The sequence below is a fragment of the Bombus terrestris genome, chromosome 13, assembly GCF_910591885.1.
Source record: "Bombus terrestris chromosome 13, iyBomTerr1.2, whole genome shotgun sequence".
NCBI lineage: Eukaryota > Metazoa > Arthropoda > Insecta > Hymenoptera > Apidae > Bombus > Bombus terrestris.
Window position 1 is genome coordinate 13,599,193 of NC_063281.1, and position 27,269 is coordinate 13,626,461.

Here is a 27,269-nt window from a genome sequence, read left to right on the forward strand (position 1 = left end):
TAAGCAAACGACGAAGGGGACGAAATATATATCCTCAGCAATAATAATACGAATAATACGAATCTTTTAGGACAGCGTTGCTTTTCACGATTGTTCCACTTTATCGCAAAAAGCAAGTTCTGTCGAAAGGCATAAGTTATATCACATGTATCAGCCAGTGGCAACTTTTGTAAGTAGAATACGAAGAAACGAGAAACAACCGTGTAATTGCAGTGATATACACATACTCAGAATAGATTCATAAAGCACACAGCAGTTGATCCCGTAGTTTATGTGCGTCAGATTTCTAGAGATGACGCCACGTGGTCCGCTGACCTTATTGCATTACATTATGGTAGTTATTTCGATTGAAACGATTAAAATGACAGCGATCCTACATTAAGGCTTCACCAGTGTAATGTTTAAATAGCAAGAATGTATACTTCGTAAATCAGTTGATCAAGCGAATGTACAGCGAGCGCTGTTTTATTGAGTAGCGCGAGAAGCTCGTAAAATAGATCGAACTTGAGAGTTGCTGTTTCTCTTTCATTCATCGAATGGAATTGACAACCAATGAAATTTAATCTATCCGCTTCTCACGAAATTCTTATCGCGACAAGTTCTACTTGAAAAATTAGCTCTTAGAAAAACGACGTCGCTTATGAGACATCCTCCCTTTCGTATCGCCAAATCTTCTAACGGCTGATCAGATTTATAGTTTGTTCGACCGTATAAGAGTGTAATAATTATTCGCATGTAATTACGTGAATCCAGACAATGAACCCATTACATGAATCTTATTACATTTTGATAAAGTTCATACATCGTTACGATATACGTAAATCCGCCAAACCGTCTGGATACTTATGAGCGATGATACATATGCATACAAAAGGGAGAAAGGGAGAGACGATTAAATGCGTGAAAATAAATTGAGAGAGCGGCCTCGGGCAGCCGATCGGGCATTGTCTCTGGCGTCTCGATGACTAGTTACCGAGTTATCCCGAATCGAACGCCTGGAGGGAGAGTCCGGCCCGGTAATAGCCAGACTGCTGCTCGGGGAACCGTAATGTCATAATAGAATAGCGATGTTAGTAATAGCATCGCGTTGCACCGGCGTAGGTAACCGGCCGATTGACTGGTTCGCGTAGAGAGAGGCCCAATTTGCATCGCATTGCGTGTATTCGTTACGCCTTGGTCCGCGTGTTCTGCGTCTACGTGCTGTGCGCTCGGTTGTACACGACGGCAGCAACGGTGGCGTCGCCTCGCCGCGCGCATCGGCCATCCCGACGGCTAAACCGCCGCCGTTCCAGCAATCAGCGCCCTGGGAGATCCGTGGAAACCGCGGAAACCCCTAACTCGATTATCGTTTCTGGCATCGTTATCGTTATTAGTCGCTCCATCGACAGACTAACGGGAAAACGAACTTCTTGCGGTTCGATCCTGTTTCTTCTTTTCACGTTAATTGTTTTTCTTTTCTACCTTTTCCTTTTTTCTTCTTTTTTTTCTAGTCAAGGCGATTTGTTCTTTGGCGATGACTCTTATCGGTATCCAGTCGGAGAAACCAGTTTTACAGATATTTGTGTAGGAATTCCTTTCGCAATTAGATGCTCGTTTATTTATGGCAACGCTTGTTTTTTTACATCTTGACAAGCCTCAATCTGATTATACGTTTCGTCAATGATTTTGCGCTCGATCGAAAGCTTAACTTCGTTCAATTTATTCGAAAATGCGCTTTCGAGAAGTGTACAAATTCTCGAATATTATTTCAGTTTTCTTAACAAATTCTGTTAAGAATCGTCTTGCTTTGTAATAATCAGCGATGTTATCTTCGTGATTACGGTGACTTCGTTCGATTGCCCAGATGTCGAGATACCGGCGAGATAGTATAAAAATGCAGAAGCAACATCTTTACCAACCACCCCCTTGGAGGAACTACGCTTTGATCTCCCTCTTGCCTCCATTGCTGCATTTCATCCCCCCGCGACACTCTTCTGGTTGCCTGGATCCGTCCGCGCCCCTCAAAATATCAACTAAACGATAACCGTATTTATTATTCATTCGGTCGGCTCGTTCGCTGCTCCTCTCGCGGCTCCAATTTTGCAGAGTAGTTTTTCAAAGAATTTCGCGAGCGTGCCGGCGCATCGCGAGCAGGATACACGATGGTAAGATGAAATCGAGGGAGGATGAGATATTTCGCGTACGCGAGACACGTGATAAGAACCAGACCAGGCGAATTTGTGTAAGTTTCGCCTAGTTTTGGAATTAAATACGACGCGAGTGCGATGAAATTTCTAGCTTCCTCTTTCTATTCTATGCGATATAGTTCGTATCAATCAATCGTTGTAAATCGATTAATTATTAATTATCTAATCGATTATTAATATCAACTCTCTACGAGTAAATCGTTGCTGACCAACGGTCACTGACAAAGGTCGTCTACGTGTATATTTATATGTACAATATATAGCAAATAAACGTATACAGAATTTCAAAACTTAAATAAAAAGGAACCCGTAAAGAAGTTTTAATCATATATGATACAACTAATGTATTATACATTGACATAAAACATTTCCTATTAAAATGACATGAATTTAGAGGAGACGAATTATATTCGAAAACGTATTGTTTGCACAGAACATAAAATCCAATGTAAAATTTAACGCTTCTAATGTAATATTAATCAACGATTAACTTGCAAATATCGTACGAGGATCGAATAGAAAATGCTTGTAAATTGTAATTGCACAAAGTGTTATCAGAACGTACAGCTAAGTTTCTGTTCGGATGATTTTATATATGACGAAGTACATAGTTCTAAAATTAGTAATTTTTCACGGCGAAAAAGATAGGCGACAGACGATAGACGAAACAGAAAATTTCCTCGTTTCTATAAATTTTTCGTAAAGAGTTTAATCCAATGATTCCACTGTATTCACTGTATAGTCGTTAACGATACAACAGAGTGTACCGAAATTACTTAGTTTCATAGTAGAAAAGCTCTCTGCCTCTCTTAAGGCCTATCGCCGTCATACTGGAAATAATTCAATCGTCGTTAGAGAATGGCGCAGTTTCATTTTCGGAATGAAGCTATCGCATATTATGTTTAATCTTGGCTCGCCTCGTCTTCGCGAACCACCGGAACATCTTGGAAAGCTCAACTAGGATAACTAAGATTAGTGTCGAGCTCGTTGTGCGACAATTCATTTCGCGAAGATATTCGCAAATTGTTTCCTCTCTCTGTTAGCGTTACCTCGATATTTATTATTTTATTATCGTTTCCACTCTTTCTTTCTCGATGAATTTAAGAGCGCCTAGCCTCGTTACGTTATTATTTAAAATATATTATGTAAAATTGTATGAAAAAATATCAGTATACTTTGGAGAATACGTCATCCTGGTTCACGCGCGATTTCTCTCAAGATTTCACTCTTCTCAGCTTTATTTTAAAGCTAATGCTCCCTCTCATGTCACGAGTTTATCTTAACTTTACGATTCGTAGACGTCAATCCGCGTCAGAGAAAGGCAGTTTACGTTCTTCGTGTATTTTTGTCTTTAATTTCTTTATTGCTTCTTACGATATCGATCTTTCTACATCGTGTCGTGCTCGAGTTGCTTCACGGTTATCTACAATTAAAACAGCAAAAAATCAAGCACGAGTGACTATAACGAAAGTATTAATTTCAATTAAAAAGTCACTTAAAAAAAGTATAGAATCAGCGGATGATAGATTAACCTGCCTGAATTCTCGATTTGCATTACCGTACAACGATAGACAACAATCGAAGTACTCTAAAATACATAAGACGACCTAAAAACTTTTAGATCATCTACGATCCAAAGATAGCGATCGAGAGTTAGAATCTACTAAAATGGAACACGTGTTCCAGTATCACTCATACAAACAATTTCTCTGCACATTCTACGTTCCTCAAGACGTCAATCTGCGTCAAGAATATCATGCCAGCGTTCTTCGTGCTCTTTCTTTAATTCTACCCCTCTTCTTCCATCATTTCCTGTGCCCTTTGAACGCCAGGACGGCGTCGTTGATCCTCTTCCCGTCTTGCGTTCCCTCTGTGTCCAAGTCCCGGAGGATGAAGGGATCAGAGGAGAAAGAGATATGGATTGACACTCGAATTCCTTCGGTAAAGGATCCACCCTTCGCTCGGTCATTTTTCTTATCCGCCGTGCATCCGAGTCGCGATCTAACAAACTAGATTCATCAAATTCGACACCGATCGTCCATTCACGGCGGTCGCTTCATTTCCCTTCGCGAATCTTTCAATCCCACGAAAGGCCAGAGAAAGAGACTCAACATTCCGAATCCTTACTGCGATAGGTACTACATTGTTAATCTTTTGGAATATTTTCTGACACTGACGTTTATTAGGCTGTCTCGTAAGTTTCGTATATTTGATAAAATATCTTCGATACGGACGATAAGAACTGCGACATCTACTAGATCCATTTGCAAGCAGCGATACGCGAAAAAAGAAAAAATTAATCGATTTAAAGTTTCAAACGAATGGCGAAATTAATGGAAAAGAAAATATTTTCATCCCCCGTTCGAAAAAGAAGGGGTCGCGGGAATGTGTGAAATATCGAATTCTCCTCCGAGCTGCCAAGTTCCTCGGATGTTTGATACAGTGACACGAGAAACACCGCGCTAAATCATCTGTCGCCCCCCGAATTTACCCCTGCAGCGGCAGAAGCCTTAAGTCTCGACCTGTCTATCCGCCGTCACTCAAGAGCGTTACGAGCCGACCCTATGTGGCTTTTCACCCTTAAAACATCGCGTTTACGCCTAATCGCATTTCACCAAGGCAATTTATTAAAAAGACACCGTCTACGTCGACAATCTGACTTTAATGGCAATTTTCGTCGTTGAGTTTGAAACGACACTGCGCGACATTTGCGCGTCGTGGATCTTCCTTCGTGATAAAGGATAATTCCTCGGATAGGTATGGGCGATTTTGCTAGCCGGAATAATTTTTTAATCGAAAGAGAATTTACTTTACGTTGCGACAAAAAATTTCAATGTTCCGCCTTGTGATTTTTTTAACAGCTACTTGCACCTACATTCAAAACTACACAGACGCTTGATCACACCGAGGATCCTCGCTACATTTTATTCTCGAATCCATCTCTCAAATGTTCGTTTCGTTATCGCGAAATCCCGCTAAAGAGGCAAAACACGAGGGTCACTTAAGAAAACCGACCACCCTACCAAGAGATAGAAAAAAAGAGAAGAGGAGAACGGAGCAAATTGTCGCGATCTCGGTGTCGCGAATAAACCGCGAAACAAAGAGATTCCGCGTAGAAGTGGATGGTAAAGAGGTTGACCCAATAGAAGGGATTATCGAGCGCGGGTGAAAAATAAAAGTACCGAGCAACAAAGCAGCCGATCTGGGAGTCGATCCGGCGTGTTGCGGCAAAGAACGCCAATCCCCTCGCGCGTCTTTCTCAACGTACAACAACCGAGAAGCTTCCAACATCGCCATCGCCACGACCACCATCGGTACTAGGTACAGCGTCGGTACTACCACCACCGCCGCCTTTTGCCCTTCTTCGTTCTCTTTCACCCCGCCAACCCCTTCGCCAGCCACTGTTCCATCCAGCAGCGAAGGCTGGCTGACGTTCCCGCAGGAGGAACATGGCTCCCAGGCACGATCCATCCTTCCAACCTACCCCTCTCGACTCTCTCCGCTCCTCCCGCGGCCCGTTTTCTCCGACACCCCCATCCCCACCGGCTGGTTGGCCCCTCGTTGCATTTTAAATCAAAGCCCCGGAGGTAACGCAATCACCAGGCATCACGACGCTTCCACAATTTTCTACTTTAAGCTACTTTATGTATTAGTACTCCCCCCCTCCCTTCCCCTCGTGGCCGTCCATCTCGCTTCCTCCGCAGTGGGATCCGCAGCACCCCCAACCTCGCTCCCCGCGGCCCCCAAACCCCGTCCATTTCTCGTCTCTTACTGGCAAGCCAAGGCGAGCAGCCACCGCTGCTACATTAGCCCTCTACCGAACCATCCTCGTCCTCCTTCCAACCGCCACCTCCTTCTCCGACGGCCTCGCGTTCCAGACTCAGTCTTTTACACTCCGACAGATCCTCTAGCACCCCCGCGGAACACCCCTCTCGGCTCCTAGCTGCGGCGTAACGAGGTTATTTTATTAAACAAGCTCCGCAACCCGCTCGCCGACGCTGTTGGAATTCTAGCTGGACAGAAAGACGAGAACTTAGGAGGAGTTACGGAGTCGAGGTTGAAACGGTGGTTGAATCTCGCGCAGCTACGAGTTACACCTGCGTTTTCCAGTGTTTTTTGAGGGCTTAGCTTGCTGTGCATTAATTGCTTTAGCTTTCGTCTTCGCTGGACACAGAATAGTCGATGGAAACGTAAACAGAGAGTAGAACGTTGTTTCGCGATATTTTCTTGCGAGTCATTTTTTACCGCTCTATCGTTTTAAAAGCCAGCAAAGCGAAACGATTCGCAAATCTACTCGCTGTCCCCTGTCGCGGAAAGAAAATCATGCCTGTAAACGGTGGGGAAAAATTCGGAATAGATAACCGGATATTTCCAATGGAGTCAGTATCATAGAGGGCGGACTAGCTATACGCGGTATAGGTACTCTATACGTGGTATGTAGTTCGCAAGCGTAGACCGGTGTAATCTAGTCATCAGGAAACTCGATTATTCTCCTAACTCAGTCTCTTGCTCTTCCTGTCTCTGTTTTCCTTTCCTCGAATTTAGTACTTCTGTGTTCTCTGATTGCTTCTCCGCCCGTTTTCGCTGTTGTCTTCCCTAATCATTTACTTTCGTTCTCTGCCTATATCCAGCTATTTAGCAGTCAATCCTGATTTCATAGAACAGAATTATACGTATGACCTTATTTCTCCTTATTTCTCCTTTAAGTATGTTTTAAAATTTTGGTCTCGTCTTACTTTCATCGGATTTTAATTTCTGCGAGCAAACATATTTACGTCGTTTCAATTCTATCCACTTTATCCGTTCAACCTTTCTCTATCTTTTCCTATATATCAATTTATCTTCGCATTTTCTTCTTCGCTTTCTTCGATTCACTCTTCTTTGTTTCCATAGGTCTCGTCCCTTTCCGTTCCGCTCTGCGTCTTACGTTCTGATCGGCATCGCCTCGCGGTATTTTCCTATCGCGTTGATTTACGTACGCGCGCTCCCTGGACATCAAAAATCAGGGCTATCCCCGAAGGGTTGGAAGAATCAAATGGAAAGAGAATATATGGACACGGATAAGTGCGTATTTGATTCGAAAACGTCATCGGCGAAGGCTCTACGTTTTTGCTCGGCGAATATACGAGTATCTTGAATTCCCGGCAAAGCGCAATTCGATAGGGGATGAAATTGGAACCGATCAAGCCTCGGGAAAATTGCGGAAAAATCGAGACGCCGGATTCCTTGTATCACATTTTATCCACTTCTTTTTCTTCTTTCTCTTTTGTTACTTCTATTGGCCTTGAGACCCGACTCGGTCCAAGGTTGATTTCAATTTTTGTTCGTCGAAAGAGATACAACGTTACTTTCAATTTGAACAGAGCTGACGTTTCTTTCCGTGGTATTAGATCGGTTCGTACTTCCAAATAAGACTTTCAGTTTTTTGAAGTCTTTAGGTAAGAGAATGTCTTCGTAAAGAAAAATAGAAAGAGACTCTTACGATCGAGTGTACGATATTCGGACGCGTTTAAACTATCGAAATACGTAAAATAAAGATAGAGAGGGACAAGAACGACGTAACCCGTACGTATAACGGATTAATTCGACTTAATTACCGAAAATTATAATACGTATCTTAAGAGCTTCTCGGCGAAACTCAAACACAAGAAAGCGTTCAAGTAGGTGCAGAGTGAACCGCGAAGAGGCAAACGTCGTTCACGTCCGTATACGTATATACAAGCACGAGTTCTTGTGCTTAGTTGCGAGTTGGCCAAATGTCCGGCATGCAAGAGCCAGGAACGTCGTCCAAGATACGGCCTGAAGGAGGATGAACGGCACGACGCGTTCGTCCTTCCTCGGAGAGGGAGATTATTCGCGAGCCACGACAGACAAGGATAAACTTGGAGCGACTCGAAGAGGAGAGAGAGCGAGAGAATGAGAGAGAGGGGGGTGTGGGTCGAGGTGGAGCGCGGCTGATACAAACGAGAGAATCACTATGGACGAGGGGTAAACACGATTTACACCATGACGACTATTGCCTCTCCTCTCGTCCAAAGTGCCTACGCGTAGATCCGAGGGTGAGTTACAACACACGGGGAGACACTCGGGTTGCCCACGGTAGGGATGTTTGTCGTACGCGTTATTTGGCCAATAAAACCACGTGGTGATTCCGCCACCCCCGCGTAAAGCGGTTGCAACGACGCGATCAACTCGGATGGTCGAACAGAGAAGAGAAATCGTAGACCACGCCTCGCGAGTCGCTCGACGCCTGCGTGGTTCCGCCTATCGAACACGCTTTTGCTGCCTGGCCGTCGAAGCGACACCGTATCGCGACACACAATCCAGCTCTGGGACCCTCTTCGACGCCTCGAATCGCGACTCCTCCGGTTTTTCGGCCAACACGATCACGGCCCGCGGATCATACTCGTTCAAACATCACGCAGCGATCGGATCGGTGCAACCTCCGCTCCTAACATCACAGATGCTGTCGAGAAGGACCCGAGGACTCGATGAGTTAACAGTGTCGAGGACGAGATTCTCTTGGAAAACGTCTTTTTATTTGAAGACTCCGTGTTAGAACTCGAGAGAGAAAGAGAGAGAGCGAGGGAGAGAGAGTGAGAGAGGAGAGAGAGAGAGAGGACGAGGTGATTGAGGACTAGGTGAATACCGTCGTAAGATCGTTGGTGTGCGATTGTATCAGGACGAGAGTTATCGAGCAAGATTTGTTAGGTGATACATGTCATCTCGCGTCAGCTGGATGATCGAGAATTCCCGTAAAAGTTTCATTGGAGCTTGATGGAAGTAGGAGTTTAAAGATGGAAGACTTCTCGTAGAAGAATGACTAATTGCTGTGAATAAGGAGGGCTCGTGAAGAAAGTTTGAGGACATTGTGCGAGTAAGTGACGCGTAACGGATACTTGTTTCTTGCGCGTCGATCAGCTGGTTCGACGAAACTTTCGTATACCTGAATTCTGATCGGAAATTCACGTTTGCGATCTTCGGAAACTGTCGGGCATGTGCATCCGCCTCGAGGGCAAATCTAAGAATCGAACAGGTCGACCGAACTTTCAACGACTCGCCACCAAAATTCGCGAGAGCCTACAGATACCAATGGAAACAGGCAAGCTCTGCCACGTACATCTCGAACGGTGCGTTTATTAACCGAACAACGATATAATTCAACAAGTGTTTGCGAACCAAAGTGCCAAAGCAAGAACAGAAACCTCAAAGACTCGTCGTCAGTCTGATGTTTCCAAAGTGTCGTCGACGAATATTATCCGCACGTCCAAGTATATATTATCGAAAGTAATAAATAATATACGACGAGAAACTGGTGTCAGTGTTAAACGAGGGCACGAGTAAATCATCGTTGTGTCAGTGATCGGGAAGACTGTAGGGGAACAGTTGGCGGGAAGAGAACGTTTGGGGTAGATCGTGGATCTCGCGAGCGCGTCGCACGGTAAAGGGGTTCGAAAGGTCGACGGTGATCCGCGAGGGTGCGGAGGTAATCGGGAAAGTGTTGTTCAGCCACGAGTCCAGGATTCTCACCCCCGGAGGCGGTACCATTTCACCCGGGGGCGCGGGGCCGCCCGCGAGCCCTTCTTCGGGACACTATCATCCACCTACGCATAGTCCACCCTTGGTCAAGGTGAGCGATTGATATTCCAACTGTTCCCAACGATCTTCCTTTTCAACTCTTAATTCCAGACTGTACGACTAAGAGGAATATAAATTTTTGTTTCCTTACTGCAATTTGACGAAGAATTTCAGCATGTTTGGCGCTCGAATCGTAAAAGACGAAAATTTTCTACAATTTCGTTTTTTATATAATTCGGTACAATTGGGAAAAATATCGGCAGAAAAAGTAGCGAAAGCCTTAGTTCGTCGGGCAACGATGATCATAATATAACGTGTACGCATTAACAGAAATTTAAACTATACTCGTGAATTTTTAGTACAAGACATTTTTATCGACGACAAATTTATTCAAAGGTTTATAAACAAAGTTTTAACGGACGACTTTTCAGTTGTATACAGCCTGCCAACAATTTTCGCGAATAAATTAATCCAGCAAGGGATTTCCTTAAGTGTAACTGGTTCGTACCAAGCTAATTTACCAGTTTGAACCCGCTATAATAGCATTTGGCTATATTTTCAATTATGTTTGATAGGGTGCTTGAGAAAATTGGATAATATTCGAAAGAATCAAGTGTTTCAATCGTTTCGGTACAATTGTAATGGCAGGAATTGTTAATATCGTATAATGCCTATGCACTTTAATGTTCTTATAAATTACAATCTCTGATAGACAAATACAGTATCATTTCCCATAACTTCTTTGCCGTTGCTCGTCCGATTTTGCATCTAATATCTCCTCCAATTTCCATAAATAAAATAAATATATCTGAATGGTATATTTCAAGTAATACTTGCCGGGCGATGTTCGTGAGGAGTACTTACTTATTTACGAACTACGGTAGCAAGTAAACTAACTATAGTTGCAGATCATGGCGTCCGACGGATCAGAATCACCGAGTTTGACATCGAATAATTTTATCCCGTTTAAAGTAAATGATATTTTATAGCTATTAGCTGCTATTAATAGCGTTACGAAACGTATCGCAGAAAAATCGATATCGTTGTTTAATTTTGTATCGGGCGGAAGTGTGCACGCTGTTTCGAAGATGATACCGTTCGATTCACGAATCTTTTCCAACATTATAAAATATTTCTTGTCCTTTTTCGAGTTTTTACACTTTGCTGGCGTTTGTCGTTCGTCATATATCAAATCATTGACATTACTGACGCAACGCATCAAAAATATTTACCTCGAATATTTGCAAATGACGCAAGATCACAAACGGTACTTTGAATCTTTGAATATTGATTCAATGCTTTAAACGCATTTCGACCAAACTATGTAAATTGCGAATAGTTTAACAATTATTTATACAGTGACTTTTCGATTCGATATTATTCGACTAAATTTAATCGGTCGAGGAATTTTTAACTTCGCACGTTATTTTCTCAAATTTTCAAATTTATTACACGTATCTCTTCTGATTGCTATTTCTTCTTTTTTCAATTTTGAATCACTCGTTTCGAAGCCGTAGTACCATCGAAAATAACATTCCACAAACAGCCGAATCAAATGCAACTCAATTTTGCAGGCGTATCGGTCCTCGAGTGAACGCGTCAAAGTATTTAAATTCACCACCACCACAAATATATGCACATTCGACTATTCATTTGGCTCGTTCTTCGATGCATCGCCTCTTTATCGTTTCGATATCTGTTCGCGATTTTCCGTCATTTCGTATTTTATCGTCTAACACCTAATGCAGCGCGATTGTTCGACGATCGCGTCGAATTATTCTAATACGATCCATGGGCCGACGTTTAACTTCTGTTTCGATCGTTTGGCCGTGCGATTTCCGTAGTTGCGGGATGGAAAGCATCGTCGATATCTGCGACGCGATGCGACGCGACGCCGTACGGTGGCCGTGGAAGGCGACTGTTTTTTATGGCCACGTAATAACAGGATAGCCGTTGAGGGGATTTTCGCGAAGAGAAGAAGCTGAACGAACCGCTGGAAAGAGGTTGACGATGATGGGTATAAGGGCGGCTGTCCGTGCTCGTTCTCGTCAACCGGCACCGTGAATCCCTCCAGGGACTCGAGCTGTCTACAGCCGAAGCTTCCGCTGGAGAGCCGAGTCGGAATTTAACGCGATATGATTTTTCCCGAATGATTCTGTTCTTCGAGCATTTTTTACACCGCCACGATCTCGAGAACGAACGTCATTCCGCCATGTTATTTGACTCGTAGCTACGACGAAGTGCGCTCGAACGCCTCAAGTACTAATAACAGAATAAACTCGCACCGTCGACGCCTCAAAGACTCGATTCGATCGAACGGTTAAAACGAAGGATCGTAAAAGCGTCGATGCAAAAAGGTAACTTATGAAATCTTATAATATAACGTATTAAGGCTGTTGTCGACAAGACATTACGATAAGGTCGGGTTAAACGATTCGATGTAATTGATGGATTTAATTGACACGCAGGCTCAAGCTGACAATCGGTATAAATATAAATTGTGCTTCTATTAGTTAAATAGAATATTCGAGAAAGCCAAGCACGACGTTGGAATCGATGGAATCGATCGAACGATCGCACCGTCGTCGAACGGATTAAAATCCGTAGCGTCGTGAATTAAAATCGATCGATAACGATCTTGAGAATATCGTATGATTCTTGGACGGAGGTTGCATTAAAATATAATTTTGTTAAACGACGCGCGATCGTTTTAAATTATCCTAGCGCCGAGATTTATTCCGAGGGAGAAGCAACTTGTTCGAGTTTCGTCTCGTCGTAACGAACGAGTATAATATCATCGATATAAACGATACGTGTTAAAGAGATCGTAGGGCAAGCGACTGCGGCAACCGAGAATGAAACACGATGGAAAAGCAAAGATTCGAGAAGACGTTTGAAAGCGCGAAGGGCCGTTGCGGCCCTGCTCGCACGCGCGCCCAACACTTTTGCTCTGATTAAGCTTAATTCATTCTCGCGACGAGAGAAGCAGCAGAGAGAAAGAGAGCAAACGAGAGAAAAGACGTTCCAGTAAAACGGGCCAACGCCGTACGAACCGGCGGCTCGCGCTGTCTGCCGTCCAATCCTGCCAACTTAACCTCATTAATAAATTAATTAGATATTATTGTGTTGGCAGCCAGGGCGGCAGCTGCGGGCCACCTCTCCTGCTCCGCTTCCTCCTCGTCTCTCCACGTCTTGGGCCCGCAGATGATGCTTCGGAACGCCGCTATATCTATACGTACAAGTAGGGGGTCAAGACCTGTGACGTCATGTCTTTGCCTGTGACGATCACGCGTGTTCGGTCCAACCTACCCGCACGTTTTTCCATCTTCCGAGCCATGCAACATACAGCAGCATCTCGATTATAATTATCCGTACATCGGTTAGATCGAATTATCCGAATAAAGTCCGAGTCATGAACGAGCGAAGAACAAATTACAGCACGTATTCCGTGTAACCCTGCGATTCTCGTACGCGGCGTATATACACGAGACGCTACCTCTTATTCGTTTTATAGATTAAACAAACGCAGTTTACAATCTTTGATCGATGGATAGAACCTCGTTCGATCTTTTATCGTCGAATCAATCTCTTTCGTCGTTCGGCGAGATCGTCGGTTTGTCCGGTTTAAACAATTCTCCGTTAGCAACGTAACAGAAATAGGAAAGAAAGAAGAGATCCAACGCAAAAGTGAGAAATTGCAGAACGGCTCGTTGGAGAATCGGATGAAAATTCGTAACGCGATTGAGGAGAGAAGGTCGATCGCAAGATATCGGATAACGGCGAATCCTAGCGAAGGAGCTGACGCGGCGATGCTCATTACGGGGTAGAATGGTGACTACTGGTAATGACAAAAAGCACATGCAGCATTATCATTGCGGAGTGTATGGCATTAAGCTGTAGGGGGCCAGGATTAGGATGTCGGCCATTACCGCGCGTCACTGACCGTTTATTCTACGCCGTGCACGGTGTGGTGACTTCCTCTAGACGCGTATGTATGCCTACATAACCGGAGGATGAGGACACTCGCGAGGTCGTGAAATCTCGTCGAGTGCGATTCACCTTTCTATTTGATAACCTTGCTTTTCTCGACATACACGTGTACTCTATCTCCCCTTTTTTCTGCTTCTACCGATAATGACAAAATAATTAGTGGAACGTTGCCGTGTTCTTCCAAATGAACAACGAACGACAGTTTTACCGATATATTCTTCTACCGTATCGCTCATTGTACGCTGTACGTTGCATATTGTTTTCGAGAAACGTTTAAATTTACTTCGTTGAATCAACCGCGGTGACTAAGCGTCATAAAATGTCAATAAAATACTTCAACGATCTTTATTGGCAACTGTGGGCTTCTTTCAGCGTCGTTTCGAACACATGTTTATTTATAAAAGCGTTTCCAGGGTAACTCGTTTTCAATTTCGGCTTTTACTTCTCTTTTTTAACGTAACGATATCATACGTTCACATCTGCGAGCGAATGAAGATGACTCGACTAGTCGCAAACAAAACGATAGATCTAAATTCGTGCTAACTCACACCTATCAAGCAGGACAGATGTTCGGATAAATTAATTATTCCCATCAATTTTCATTCGCGGAATGTTTGCTCCGAAGTCGGCGACGAAAATGCTCAGTACGCGACGTTAACACGATATAAAAACAAAATCAGTTCGATTGCTTTAATCTTTACGAACGATTAAAATCACCGAGCAAAAATTAGTCAGAAATTGGATATTCGTGAAAGCTGTATGCTTAAGGAATCGATGTAAAATTCGATCAGACGTTGAAGTTAAAATTTTAACGAAACGTTTAATGGAAAAGGACGGAGCAAGCGAAAAAGAAAAAGGACACGATGGATCAAATTGCAATTATCGATCAACCGATGGGAAAGCACCGCGGAAGCCTCTTCTGTGAAGGCGACGTCGATTAAAAGTAACGCGGTTAAATAGCAATCTGCCGGCAAATTATGTAAGCAACGCTTGAAACTAACGCGATCACAGTCGATTCGAACGCAACGAACGATTAACTTCGTATCCGGACGATTAATACGAACTCGAGTTAATTAATAGCGTTGAGTAGCACTGTCGTGTTGCCACTCGTCGAAAGACGTATGTATCGGAAATTAGAGCGAAAGAAGATTTTATCGCGCTTCGAAGGACGTTTACCTCGATTTTGCGGTCGTTTCATCGATTTTACGTTTAACCGAATCTATGAAAACGACGAGCTACGAATTTAATAGGAACGACTGGCTAATCTTAAGACGCGCAATCTACTTTTCCAAAATTTAATAAGCTGGCACCTACAACCACGTACGTACGTAACGTATCACCCAACGTTCGAATACAAACTATCGAACGAGCCACTTTTTTTTCAACTGACGTTCATCGAATTTCGATTTCCATTTTATCCAGCGCGAATGACTTAATTTAATGGAATAAATCAAAGAAAAGATGAAAAAAAAAAAAAAAAAAAAATAAACCGCCAGAGGAATCGATGTTTAATTATTTTCGGGCGAAAAGTACACAGCTCGTCGGGATTTAAATCGAATTTAAATAAATCGACGGCGCTGCTGTTGACAGAAGCACTCGCGGAGAGCGCAACGAGCTCCCTGATTTAATTACAAATTGATCGATTTGTTTGTGCGAGCACTTTCCGACGCAGTCGTTTCGAAAAATCCCGAGCATTCGTCGAAAAAAATGGATGTTTTACAGGAGGGACGAGGGGCGGGGAGGGGAAAAAGGAAAAACAAGAGAAACACGAGAGAAAGAGGAGCGAAAGGAGAAAGAAAAGAAATAGACCGATACAACATGGTGGACAATTGAACGACGGTGCTTAGAGAGGCTGGTGCGTTTAATGCGCTTGAAGCAAAGCAGATAGCTCGCTCTAAATTGCGCTTAAGTAACTTAAATTTAATTTAATTTCGCATTGGTTCATTGGTGTCTCCGTTCGCGATATTTAATTCAATACGGGCGTAACATTGTATTACGGGTACTTGCGCAATGTTCTCGATGAATGAAAGAAAATTGGATAAAAATATAGCAGTCGAGGATTGCTGATGGATGTAAGTGGCAACGATTAGAAAACTTTATTGGCAACGTTTAAGTATTTATTCAATGCTCTGCGTCTCTTGACTTCAAAAGAAATTGATAGCGTTGATATATAGAGCATCGAAAAAATCGAATCTCAGACACGAAAGATCGTATCACTGGCAAAGAGGGACAGAAAATTCTTGATCGATATAATCTGATTATTCGCGATGCTTTTCTTACGATCATTCTCTTCTTTTTCAGTAGCGTTGATAATTGATCGACGACAGGACAAAATTGAATAACTATAGCGCTGTATCGGTTCGTGAGACTTCGAAGAAACGACGTATACGCTGACTCGATACTTTACAATCGATCGTCAAACGAGGAAGTCGTCGAATATAAAATTTATATACGTACGCTATATCGATCAATGTATCACGCATAATTCTCGTGGAGTTCGTGGCCCCGGGATCGTTCGGTTCGAGGAGAAGCGTCCGCTGGAAGACTTTCGACTAGCGTCGGTCTCGAACGAAATTGACTCTTAATCGCAGTGGCGCCACGCGGTCATGAATAATTGCCGGCATCAGCAACGAATTCGAGGACGGATAATGCAGCAATCCTCGAATCGGGTCGTATCACTTATTCAGCAGCTCGTGGCCGTCACACGGTGGCCGAAACTGTGGATTTGCAAATCGTATTAACCCGCGAGCGCGAGAAAAAAAGAACTCGCTCCCTTTCTGAACCCCGCGTCGCAAAGGGATTAAAACGCCGCGATTTTTGTTCGCGCGTTTTCAAGGTGGCCCTGTGTCATGATTTTTCCACGCGATCGCTGATTTAACCTTTAATCGCTATCGCGTATCGTTGGATCGACCCAATTCGCAAGAGTTTCGCTATTAACTCGATTTTGGGCTACTTGCTCTGTATTTATATTTTAGGCATTGTGTGGTGCGCGTTGAAGGGCCCCGATTCTCGCGTACGCGCTCATCTCATAAAATAAATGTTATCAACTTTGAAAAATAAACGCTCTCCGGTAAAGAGGATTAATCGTACTACGTGTAATCGTATTCTAATCTACCAGTTTACATACGTATATGCATCGTTCAACGTATTGATTATTGATCTCTATTAATTCGCGGTAGTACGTTACTCCATAGCGTACAGATCAACGCAACGATTGCATTGTACGCTTTTCGCTATGTCTATTATTAACAAAAGCATTACACCGTTTGTCCATTCATTTTAAATGATATTTATAAGTCTTCTATATCTCTCCTCGTCGAATATATATTTGATGGAACATAATGGAAAGAGCTAAGAATTTATGTATTTACGAAGATGGAAGGAAAGACCCTGCTGTAATATTTGACTTCGATGAATCTTCCACACGTTTGTCACAAACCAAGAATAGCATCCACCTATTAGCCACACGAACATATCCAAAAACCAAGTCCTTCGACTTACTCCTGCGAACGCGTTCAAATCTAACATCGGCGCATCCGAACGATGAAAGCTCTTCTTCTTGTCGAAACAGCGTAACGGAAGGAGATGAGAGAGAGAGAGAGAGAGAGAGAGAGAGAAAGAGAGAGCGCGAGAGGAAGAAGGAGAGGAAAAGAGAGAGTCGGTTAAGGGAGGCAAGCGCGTCGCGTTTACACGGTGAAATGCACACACGTGGAGGAGGGGGGGTGTGTAGGAGGGCGCAGACACGCCCCTGGCTCGAAAAGGTGCACCGGGGTGTGTGTAGGGAATTCGAGGGGAAAAAGGGGATCCTCCGTGGAAACCAAGGGAAGAGGCGCAGTGAAAAAGGTGGATCGAGACCGTTCCTCCTTATATCGGTACCCCTGGAGGGTCTCCGCTCCCGCGCGTCCTCCAGCCCCCACTTTTCGCCTGGAGGCTGCTGTTTTACGCTTTTCGACTTTTTCAAGATTTATCCCTGCCGCTTCCTCGCTAAATCGCTTTCCGGGCGAAATTTACGGCCGGGCAATAATACAGCAGAGCGAGTGTGCAAGCGGGGTGTAAGGGGGATGCAAGGGTCCCGACGGAGGTGGGCCAGAGAGGAAGCGGAGGATAGTAACAGTAAGGGAACGTACATGCATTCCCGGCACGTTTGCCGGCTTCTTCTCTACCTGACTGACTGCTTCCACCTCTTACTCGAGCACTTTCTTTACGACTATCCTCCACCTTTCACCCTCCGTGCACCGAGAAAACTCCAACAGGGCCATTTCGGGCCTGCGCGCGCTTTATATCTTTTCTTCGGCGCCTACTCGCTGAAAATCGTTGTTTCCCAAGATTTTATGGAATCATAGAACGTGTTAATGGGTCCGAGATGGGGTTCGTTTAAGGGTGAGCGAAGGTGGTAGTAATGTGCAACGGAAGTAGGGTGATTGCGCGATTGTTGGCTACGTTGACGAATAACCGATGAATGCAAGAAGAGTTCGGTCTTACGTAACTATTAGGCTTCGTAACGCGGGTGTGACAGAGTCATAAACGAAGGCTCGAGAGCCGAGGAATTTTAAGATCGAAGGTTCTTGATTCGTGAAAAAAGTTTTTCCCTTATCGATCGTTGATAATGGAAGCACGTTGTTTTCGCTTTATCGATCTATCAAAATCAGAAACCCTGAAAATTTCACTGCAAATTGGAGCGTAAGAACGAGCAAAGTAAAGAACAGAAATTGGAATCATAGAAAAAAATTGGATAGAATATAACATTTTTAGAAGTCGTGTTGATGAACCATGCCCAGTCAAGGTTCGACGGGTATAGCGAGGGTGGGCAAACGTGGTGGTGGAAATTTGGCTTATTCCCCTCTGTAACTCATTATGTTACGTTTACAAGCTATCCCCACCACGTAGCTTCCGTTGAGTGAGTTCACTCAGCTTCATCGAGCTTGCACGGTCTCTTCGAAATAGGTCACCGCCAATCTCTGCCGATTCCACTGGCCGACGGAGGACACGAAAGAAAAAAATTGTAGAAAATTCAGAAGCATCTTTTCCTTCCAAAGAACCGATCGACACCAAGACGCTTTAAAAGATTCGTTCGTCAAGAATTTATTTCTCCTTTCGGATAATAAATCGAAGTGCAATATTCTATATCTTGTTCTATATCTTTATGAAATTTCTTTGCGAAATTGTTGACCTCGTTGAGATTCGGAAAAGTATCGGTCATCCACGATCAGGGGGAAGTTTCTTATGCATTATTCACCGAGGTATCCGACGAACAGGGTGTAAAAGCGTACCAGGCCGATAAACTATATAAATGATGCTCTAACGTGGAAACACGACAACCAAGCGAACCGCTGGTCACTCGTCAGCACGTGACCAGCGAATTCGGAGCCGGGATTTCCCGACGAAATGATTTATCGGATTCGATCGAGACACCGAAACAGAGGGACGATAGAGAAAAGATGAGATTTAAAGCACGACAAGAGGAGAATGAGAATTCGTGAAAATTCAGCGAGAAACGATCAATTACACGTTTTTTCGCTTGTTAGATTATAATCGAAAATTCTAACGAAAGTATTTCACGAAAGAGTAAATGTTCGATTCTTTGACATTTCGTTCTTTCGAGCGTATCGCTGGCAGAATTGTTCCAAGCCTACGTTCTACCATCTAAATTGATTTTCAGTCGCTAGATCCCGAGCGATTTTGTACGCTTGAAAAATCGGTCGCTCCATGTTCAATAACCTAATGAAAAATTAGGTAACCTACGATAAAAGAATCTCCAGTGGTCCACTGAACCGATAAGGATACCGAGCTTATTGGTTACCGTTACTCGAAAAGATTGGCAAGCGTTGGTCTAGGGGGCGCGACATATTGGACGAAATTGGCGCATATCAAACGGAGGGAAGCAATTGGAATATAGTAGGATCCAGATCCCGTCCCTGCTCGTGCTTGGTTTCGTTGGAAATGGTGCCCTCGGGGCGAAACCGGGAAGCGAAACCCTCGACTGCGCATCCCCTATCTCTGTTCCCTCGCACCCTCCGGCCTCACCACCGCCACCACTCCATCCTGCCACTTCCAACAAACCCCTCTGTTCCCCCGCTGCCTTCCGCCCTTTCCGCCCCCGCCGCGATATTATATCGCCGGGAAGAGCCTATCTACTCGCAAACGCGAGAAGCCCAAGTTCTCTCTCGTCTTGGAACGAAGTTCAAATTAGATACAGCTACGAGCACAATGGAGCACTGCTGGGTAAATACGATAGCGTAATTTCGTATTCTCTTTGCCGTAATCGGCTGAGACGTACGATTTGCGGCCGAGCTAACTATTGTTTGTCGATTGGCAGAACGTTTTCGACGAGCAGACGATTCGCCGAAGATCTTTCACGAAAGAAGATTTTTCGTAAACGTAAAGAGACGAGACGGTCAGCGGTAATTTCGCCGGGGGCTCGAGGGTCGTTTCTCTTCAAAAGTTACGAACAGACTTTGACTTTAGCAAGCTGATTTCTCCGACGTTTTTCGATCAACGTATCTTCCAGAATCCTATCGAGGCGAATCACCAAAAACCAAAATCGCCGAATCTTCTATACTGTTCGCGATTCGCCGATCATCCCTCAAGATCCCAAGAGCGTGTAACTCCTCTCGGCCTTAAAACAAAGACGACCGGTTGCTCGAGGCAGTAGCCGGCTCGTAGCTGTCTCTACTCCGCGACTATGTAACCGGAGAATCAATACGATCCTCCTGCTCGTTCGGTGCGCCAATTGAGCTCGTTGAATCTGTGCCCCGAGCCACGCGGTTACGTATGCCCGATTCCGCGCACAAACGTGCGCTGGCATACGCACACCGCACACACGCACACGCACACGCGCACGCACATACACAGACTTAAACACAAGCGTGAACGGAGCATAGGTACAAGGTGTACACAGAGATACACGCAAGCACACCAACACCGTTTACGAGGATTTTCACGCAGGCACACACGTATAGAAACATTCGACGATCCACTTGCGATCGATGAACGCGGCGGAGACGCACGGAGAGACGTACGCGTACCGCAGCCACCAAACAAACTCATCCGTGTAATTGACAAATTGACAGATTAATTCAATCACGGCCAATGCTTCTTCGTCCCGGCCTCTCGTTCTCGTTCAGGTTCCCCGTTTAATGTATATCGCTACATCGATGAAGAGCCATCACGGACGCTTCTTGTTGGGTCCGTTCCTCTCTATCCTCCGTGTTGCTGTCGTAGCGCGTGTGTTTGTCATCGTTGGAACGTTACGTTGCGGATGGAATCGCTGTCACAAAGCGAGCGAACAAAGCGATAGCGGCTACATTTTTCCTCGAGTTACCAACGAGACATTCGTTAAACATCGTTCTTCGTTCGTCGTATATTCTAATTTACCTTGTCATCGATCTCACTGGACTTTGCGTTTGTACAATACGAGCAATGCGAAAGTTCGATCGAATTTGGTCGCCGAGAGGCCAATCGTCTAACGCTCGGACATTTATTACGAAACAATCAAGATGTTTGCTCGTTCCCTCGAGATCACTGGCCGCGACAATAGCGATGCGTTACAAGGGGAGGCAGTCGTTTAAGGGCTATAAATGCATGCCGAATGGAACGGTATCCGGAAGCGGAATCTCTCCACGACCCATCGTCCGGAACGAAATCGCGTGGGACGTTTCTTCCTGCTGGAAAGATGCTGTATACGGGCTATTAATTGAGAGGGGGACGATGAATGGTCCCGGAATGATAAATAGATCGTGAAAAAGCATCCAGGAACCAGAAATCACGCCATTACGGACCGCGTACTCTCTCGAATCAAATTCCTTTGCTTTTCCGTCGATCTTTTAACGACGACGATGCTTATTTCCGACCAAAAAAGTCGTCAGCATCTTTCCACTTACCTACATTGTTTGACGCTTCGATTCTATTATTCCGTACGGAAATCTTTAGCGGTATCGAGTGGAAAATGAAAAAGAATCGAGCCCTGGAATCCGAGGGAGAATCAAACCAGAGAGTAATAAACACTTGATTCAACACCGCTCGTCTTCCTCTTGTCTGTTCACACCGGCAGCCAACTCCATTTGACTCTTGCCTCTACTCGATTCCACCGCATTGCACACGCCCTTCCCGATGTGTACACTCCAGCGAACATCCATACTGCTTCCTCCGTACCCTCTGTTCTCGTTCTCACCCCTTTGTCCCCTCGCCCTGACCCTTCGTCGCCCTTACTCCACTCGACTTATCCCTCTTTCTCGCTCCTTCGTCGCTGCTTATTTTTTCCATTTCGCACTTCCTGTCGTTCCTGCATTTTTTCGCGTTCGCCCCTTTTTACTTTTTTCGTCGTAACCGTGGTGGTAGTCACCCCGCACGAAAAAGGGTGAGGATGGTCGAGGCTCGATCATAGCCGGCCGTTCCGCTTTTCCCTTTCGGTTCGAGCAGGCCACCCGGTGGTTTTCGGTTTATTTCCCGCTTATCCATTTATATTTGATTTATCCTGGCTGTCGCGCACCGCTCTGGGAGGGTTGACGCCTCGATTATCGCGTCGATCATCGCGCGAAGCGATGCTTCCATCGTTGATCCTCGCTCAACGATGCGTTCTCAGCATTCGCGCTGATACACATTATACGGAATTAGAAAAATTCTCTAAAATCTTGAGAAAGAATCGCCGATTACTAAATGCAAACGCTAGAAGCGTGGCTGATCAAACGAATATTTGTTAAATCCGACTACTAAATTCGATCCAATTAGCCAGGATTGCGAAAACCTGAAACTATCGTAGAATCGAGAGGAAAACGATAAAAGACCGACGATCTTGATTTAAAGCTGTTAAAGCTGTTCCACCAAAAAGGGAGGAAAAGGGGCTGAAGAAGAAGTTTTTGTTAAAGCAACATCCGAGGTAAAAAACTGATACGATGAACTAAAGTAACTGAATACTTAACCGCATAATTCGATCAGCCGGAAAGATCGAGCGACCGGTTTAATAATGATGCCCGTTCTCCGGCAGTAATTTCGGGTAGTTTGGTCGTGAGCTTACGATCCGGGGGATGGTTGAGCGTGCGCGAGTAAAGAGGTTAGGGCACGGGGGAGCAATACCATATGCAAAATTAACCTCCATTAAATGCGTTAACTCGGCGACGAGCATGCTCCGATGCGCTTAACCAAAGTACATTACACCGTACTCGATGCGGTCTATAGACAGGGCCGTGCGATTCTCTACAGGGTGTTAACGAAGAAAGCGATCGAAAAAGTGTTTCCGAACGTGAATCTCCGACGAGAGACGTTTAATCGTTTAATTGTATCGTTTGACTCTGCGAAGATACAAGGGCCTTCGTGCTCCGCAAACCCAATATCGTTGATAAATTTGAAGAATCTCGACATTACCAGTTAGTCGGTGATAAGTTTGACGATAAAAGAAATACGATTTTCAGGGTAAACTTTACGGATTACCAGTCATATGATATCATATCATACGATAGATGGAAATAAATCAAGAGGAGAGACACCCTATTTAGAGGCATCTTTATTCGTTCTCTGAAAGCCTGATTTCATTGACTGCATGAAAGGTACCATGATCTAAAGTACGCTTACGTACGAGGGTTTCGGTGGGGAAGCGATAGAGATATACGTTGTTCGAAAAAACCCAGACAAGTACAGAAAACGATATAACATTCGAATTCGTCTAGAGGATTTTTTTACATGAATTTTTATGTCCTTTTTACTTTCTCTAATTCACTTTCTACTGTAGGATTTCCAGAAAACTAGCGACCACGGATACATTGACATTACCGGACGAATAAGAGCACAGATGTGGCCTGTGATCAAATTTGAGACAAACTAGTTGGCAGATGTGTCAAGGCATTTGTCATCGTCGAAACGCACGCACAATCCTCTACGCCGTATGAAAGAGTCTCGCTGTCTCGCTGCACGTTTATTAACACCCTGTATATGTCGTGGCGTCTAATTGGCCGTCGCGATCGTCGGGGCAAAATGGCCTTACGCCGCGCATATTTACCCACAGTTCGTTTCGTCCTCGATTTCTTTTCAACGAGACGACAATGCGCGCTCTTAACCCGTTAACCGTCTATGCCGTAATATTATTGAAGAAGCCGATCTACAATTGTATTGTGCGCGACACGATATTACGTTCTGGGGCACGCTCTTCCCTTTTGACCCGTGCCAATCGAAACACTGCCTCTCCGGCATGCCTCTGGTCCGATCCTCCAGCCGGCTTTGCTCCAATATTGGACAGATTTTGAGAGCGAATTGCGATACGGGTAATTTTCTATCGCCGTTTATGATTAGCTTATTGCTTCAATCGTCGAGTAAAAGAATAACTTCGAAAGTCGCGGAACAGATATGATAATTATCTCGCAATATTTTACAAACGCAAATTATAACTTCTGAAAGTTATACAGCAAAAGCTGACACTCCGATAAACAGAAGTCGGAGAGTTTATTAAATTTATTGGACGAAATAGCGCGGACGAAACGACATCCTGCTCGAAAAAGGCGAAGAAGACGTTAATGCGGCGTCGAAAGAAATAAAAAGAGCGGTCACTTTGCAACGCAGCAAACGCAATTAACGAAAGCACGCAAAAGTTTGTTTCCTTTGCCCTTCGCATTCCTCTCGCTTTAGAACCTAAGGGCCTTCGTCGTATAGTAGTAGATGCTTATTAAATTGTGTCATCCAGGAATAAGGGCTAACACGGTGCATCCAATTTGTGCCGCTTAATTAATTCTCTCCAATTTATTCCAGCCGGCCAATAAAGAAACCAGGACCCCGTCGGTCAACGAGCGCCGATGCGAGCGCAATATTGTCCCTAATGAAATCTTCGTTAATCGCGTCTCCGTCAAGTTTTCCAATGTACGACGACACGACGATGTCGTTCCAATTGCTCGCTCCACGAATTTTACGCAGTTAGACTCGATAGAAGACTCGGGCTTGATTTTTAGCCGGTCGTGACAGTTTCTCTTTATAGGTAGATGTATAGCTTGACACAGAGTCGAGTTCGATACTCGAAACGGACATCGAAAAACGTCCTACGAATAGATGATTCCACGTGGAGGAATGGCACAAAAATTACTGGAAATTGGGCAGAATTGTGGAATAGTAAATTTCAATACTAATAACGATATAAATATTAACGCGGATTTCAATTAATATTATTTACCGTTAATATCAACATTGGCACTAATATCAATTCCGTTAAATTCAATTATATCAATTAGACGATTTTAGTCCCCTCGGTCATGGGCATATATTAATTTATGGCTTTCTGTGTTTAACATTCGCTGAAACGGTTGGCGGAAACGTAGTTGGCATATATAAACGGGACAAAGATTTAAACCTGATCGAAATCTAAGTCGCAACTTTGCTATAGAATTAACAATTAGAAAGAAAGAGTCGATTATTCGCTTTATTCGTAAAACTTACTTTTCGCGCAAACTCACCCCTATATTACCATCGACGATCCGAGCAAACTTACCTAACCTCGTATCACCTCGCTGAATTAGCAAAAGGAATTAATCAGAGGATCTACCAATCGTCGAATAAACGCCAGTATCGAGTCTCAGCGAGAGACAAGAAAGACGTGGAATCCGTCGCACGTTTACCGGATTCAACCCCCTAGTGCCGTAGTCGACTCGGGGAGGATGCTATCGTGCGGAAGCGAGAAATTAGCGAGAGAATAGCGAGAGAATAGCGACAGGGTAGCGACGGGGCGAGGCGTGACAGCAAGCTAATTACAGTATTATCGCTTTTAATTGCGATTCGTGCTATTTGCGCAATGGCGTGGCGGTGCAGCGCGCGATTGTCGTCGCGTGCCGAATTATTGGATGTTGACGTCAGCCGACGCGGCACCGCTTTGCTCGTAATTGCCGGCACCAATTATGCAATTAGCGCCGCTCTCTAATGAGCGCAGTGTTACACACGCGGAATCTAAACAGCCGGGATATTTGACAACCGTGCAACGTATCGGGCTTTTACGCGAATCTTCGCTTCGGCTCGAATCGCTGCGAACGATTTCTGGATTACGAGAAATTCGTTTATTTACTCGCGGATTTACGCCTCGTAGCAACACAGCTGCCTTTACTTTTTCCAAATTATGTAATCTGCTATCTTTCAAAAAATTATCGAATCGTAGAATCTTATTGGTGATACGAAAAGGAAGAAAAAACGAGACTCGCGATCGTTACTTGCTAGTCTATCTCTCTGTTTGCCCAAAAATCTAATTATCTGCAGTATTGAAATCGAATTACGAGCTGTGTGTTCCAATACTCATAAATGATGCGCTATACTTGCAAGGATGTTAAACTGCAGTAACTCGATAACACTGGCCCCGCGCAATTAGAACTGTCGGTAACAAGATATTCCTACGTGTACCCAAATAATTGAATACCAGCATTACTGGATGTCCATAATCCGGGTTACCGAACCATTGGATGTGTACATTACTCACACACCGTTACGGGACTAACATCGCTGTAATTTTCGTAAACTTCGTAATGGACTATCCGGCACTCTCCGATGCGTCGACATCAGCATCGATATCGATAGATCGGTTGCTACGCTCTCGCGAACCAATTTCCATGCCTATGTTAAGCACAGAAAAATAGGAAGAGGTGTATGTTTGCAACCAGCCAAAAGAAATAACTACTCTCTTGAAGATCGAGATAAACGAACGAACATTTCGCATCGTGAAAAAACAACATTATTTCGGAAAACACTGGGAGAAGAAGTTGGATCGTATCTGGGTTAACGTCGTTTCAATTTCTTCGCAAAGATATATAAGCGCTTGTAAAAAGGGAGAAAGAGGAAAGAGAAAAAAAAATAGAAAATTTGGTCAAATACTTGAAAGCAGCATGGTGTAACGCGATTTCCTCTAACGTATCCCCCGCGTTGTACAAATTTTCTCACCCGTCGAACCCGATTACAAGCGAATCATAGAAACCACGTCGACGCGAATCGAATTGCCAGCTACGTACCATCGAACCCCGCTAACTGGCTACGAAAACTCGTAACGTAACGAGCGTGTAACAAATCCGACGCGTGTGCCAATGTGTAAACACACTCCACTCGAAGCCGCAATCCCTTATGCTCTTAGAATAGGGTGCAGTCGGATGATCGCACAATAAAACACTGGCATAATGTTTCGCCCCCGCTGGTTGAACACCGCAAATACACCCCTGGACCGCACGCAGGTTTATTTTCGAGGGAGCACGTCTGGCGTGTACGTACATCGAAAGGGCTAAGGACCTGCTGCAGCAGCAAGAGCTCGAGGGACACCCTGGGGCACCCATCGCGGATTAGCCTCGCTACATTTCGTCCCTTCTGTCGATGCGTATGTTCCGTCATTACGCGTCTAACTCGACCAACCTAGGCTACCAAGGGTTGTTACCGAGTATTCAGAGGGGTTGATTCGATTCTTTCTACCTGCGACTAATCGGCTGATCCATTTAAGGGTGTCACTGGCTCGCGACGTTTGATGTCGGAGCGCGCGGACGGACGACGGCGAAGAAGGGTGTCTCGGTTGATTTT

At 44.5% G+C, this 27,269-nt stretch overlaps 1 protein-coding gene across 1 annotated transcript in view; it reads left to right on the forward strand.

Moving 5' to 3' along the window:
- The first annotated feature begins 8,454 nt into the window (after positions 1-8,454).
- LOC100648767 (paired mesoderm homeobox protein 2B) overlaps positions 8,455-27,269 on the forward strand; it is a 39,194-nt gene continuing 20,379 nt past the window's right edge. Inside the window, exon 1 of the mRNA XM_012315443.3 lies at positions 8,455-9,816. The gene's annotated coding sequence lies outside the window, so the exon portion shown is untranslated. The remainder of the gene's footprint in view (positions 9,817-27,269) is intronic.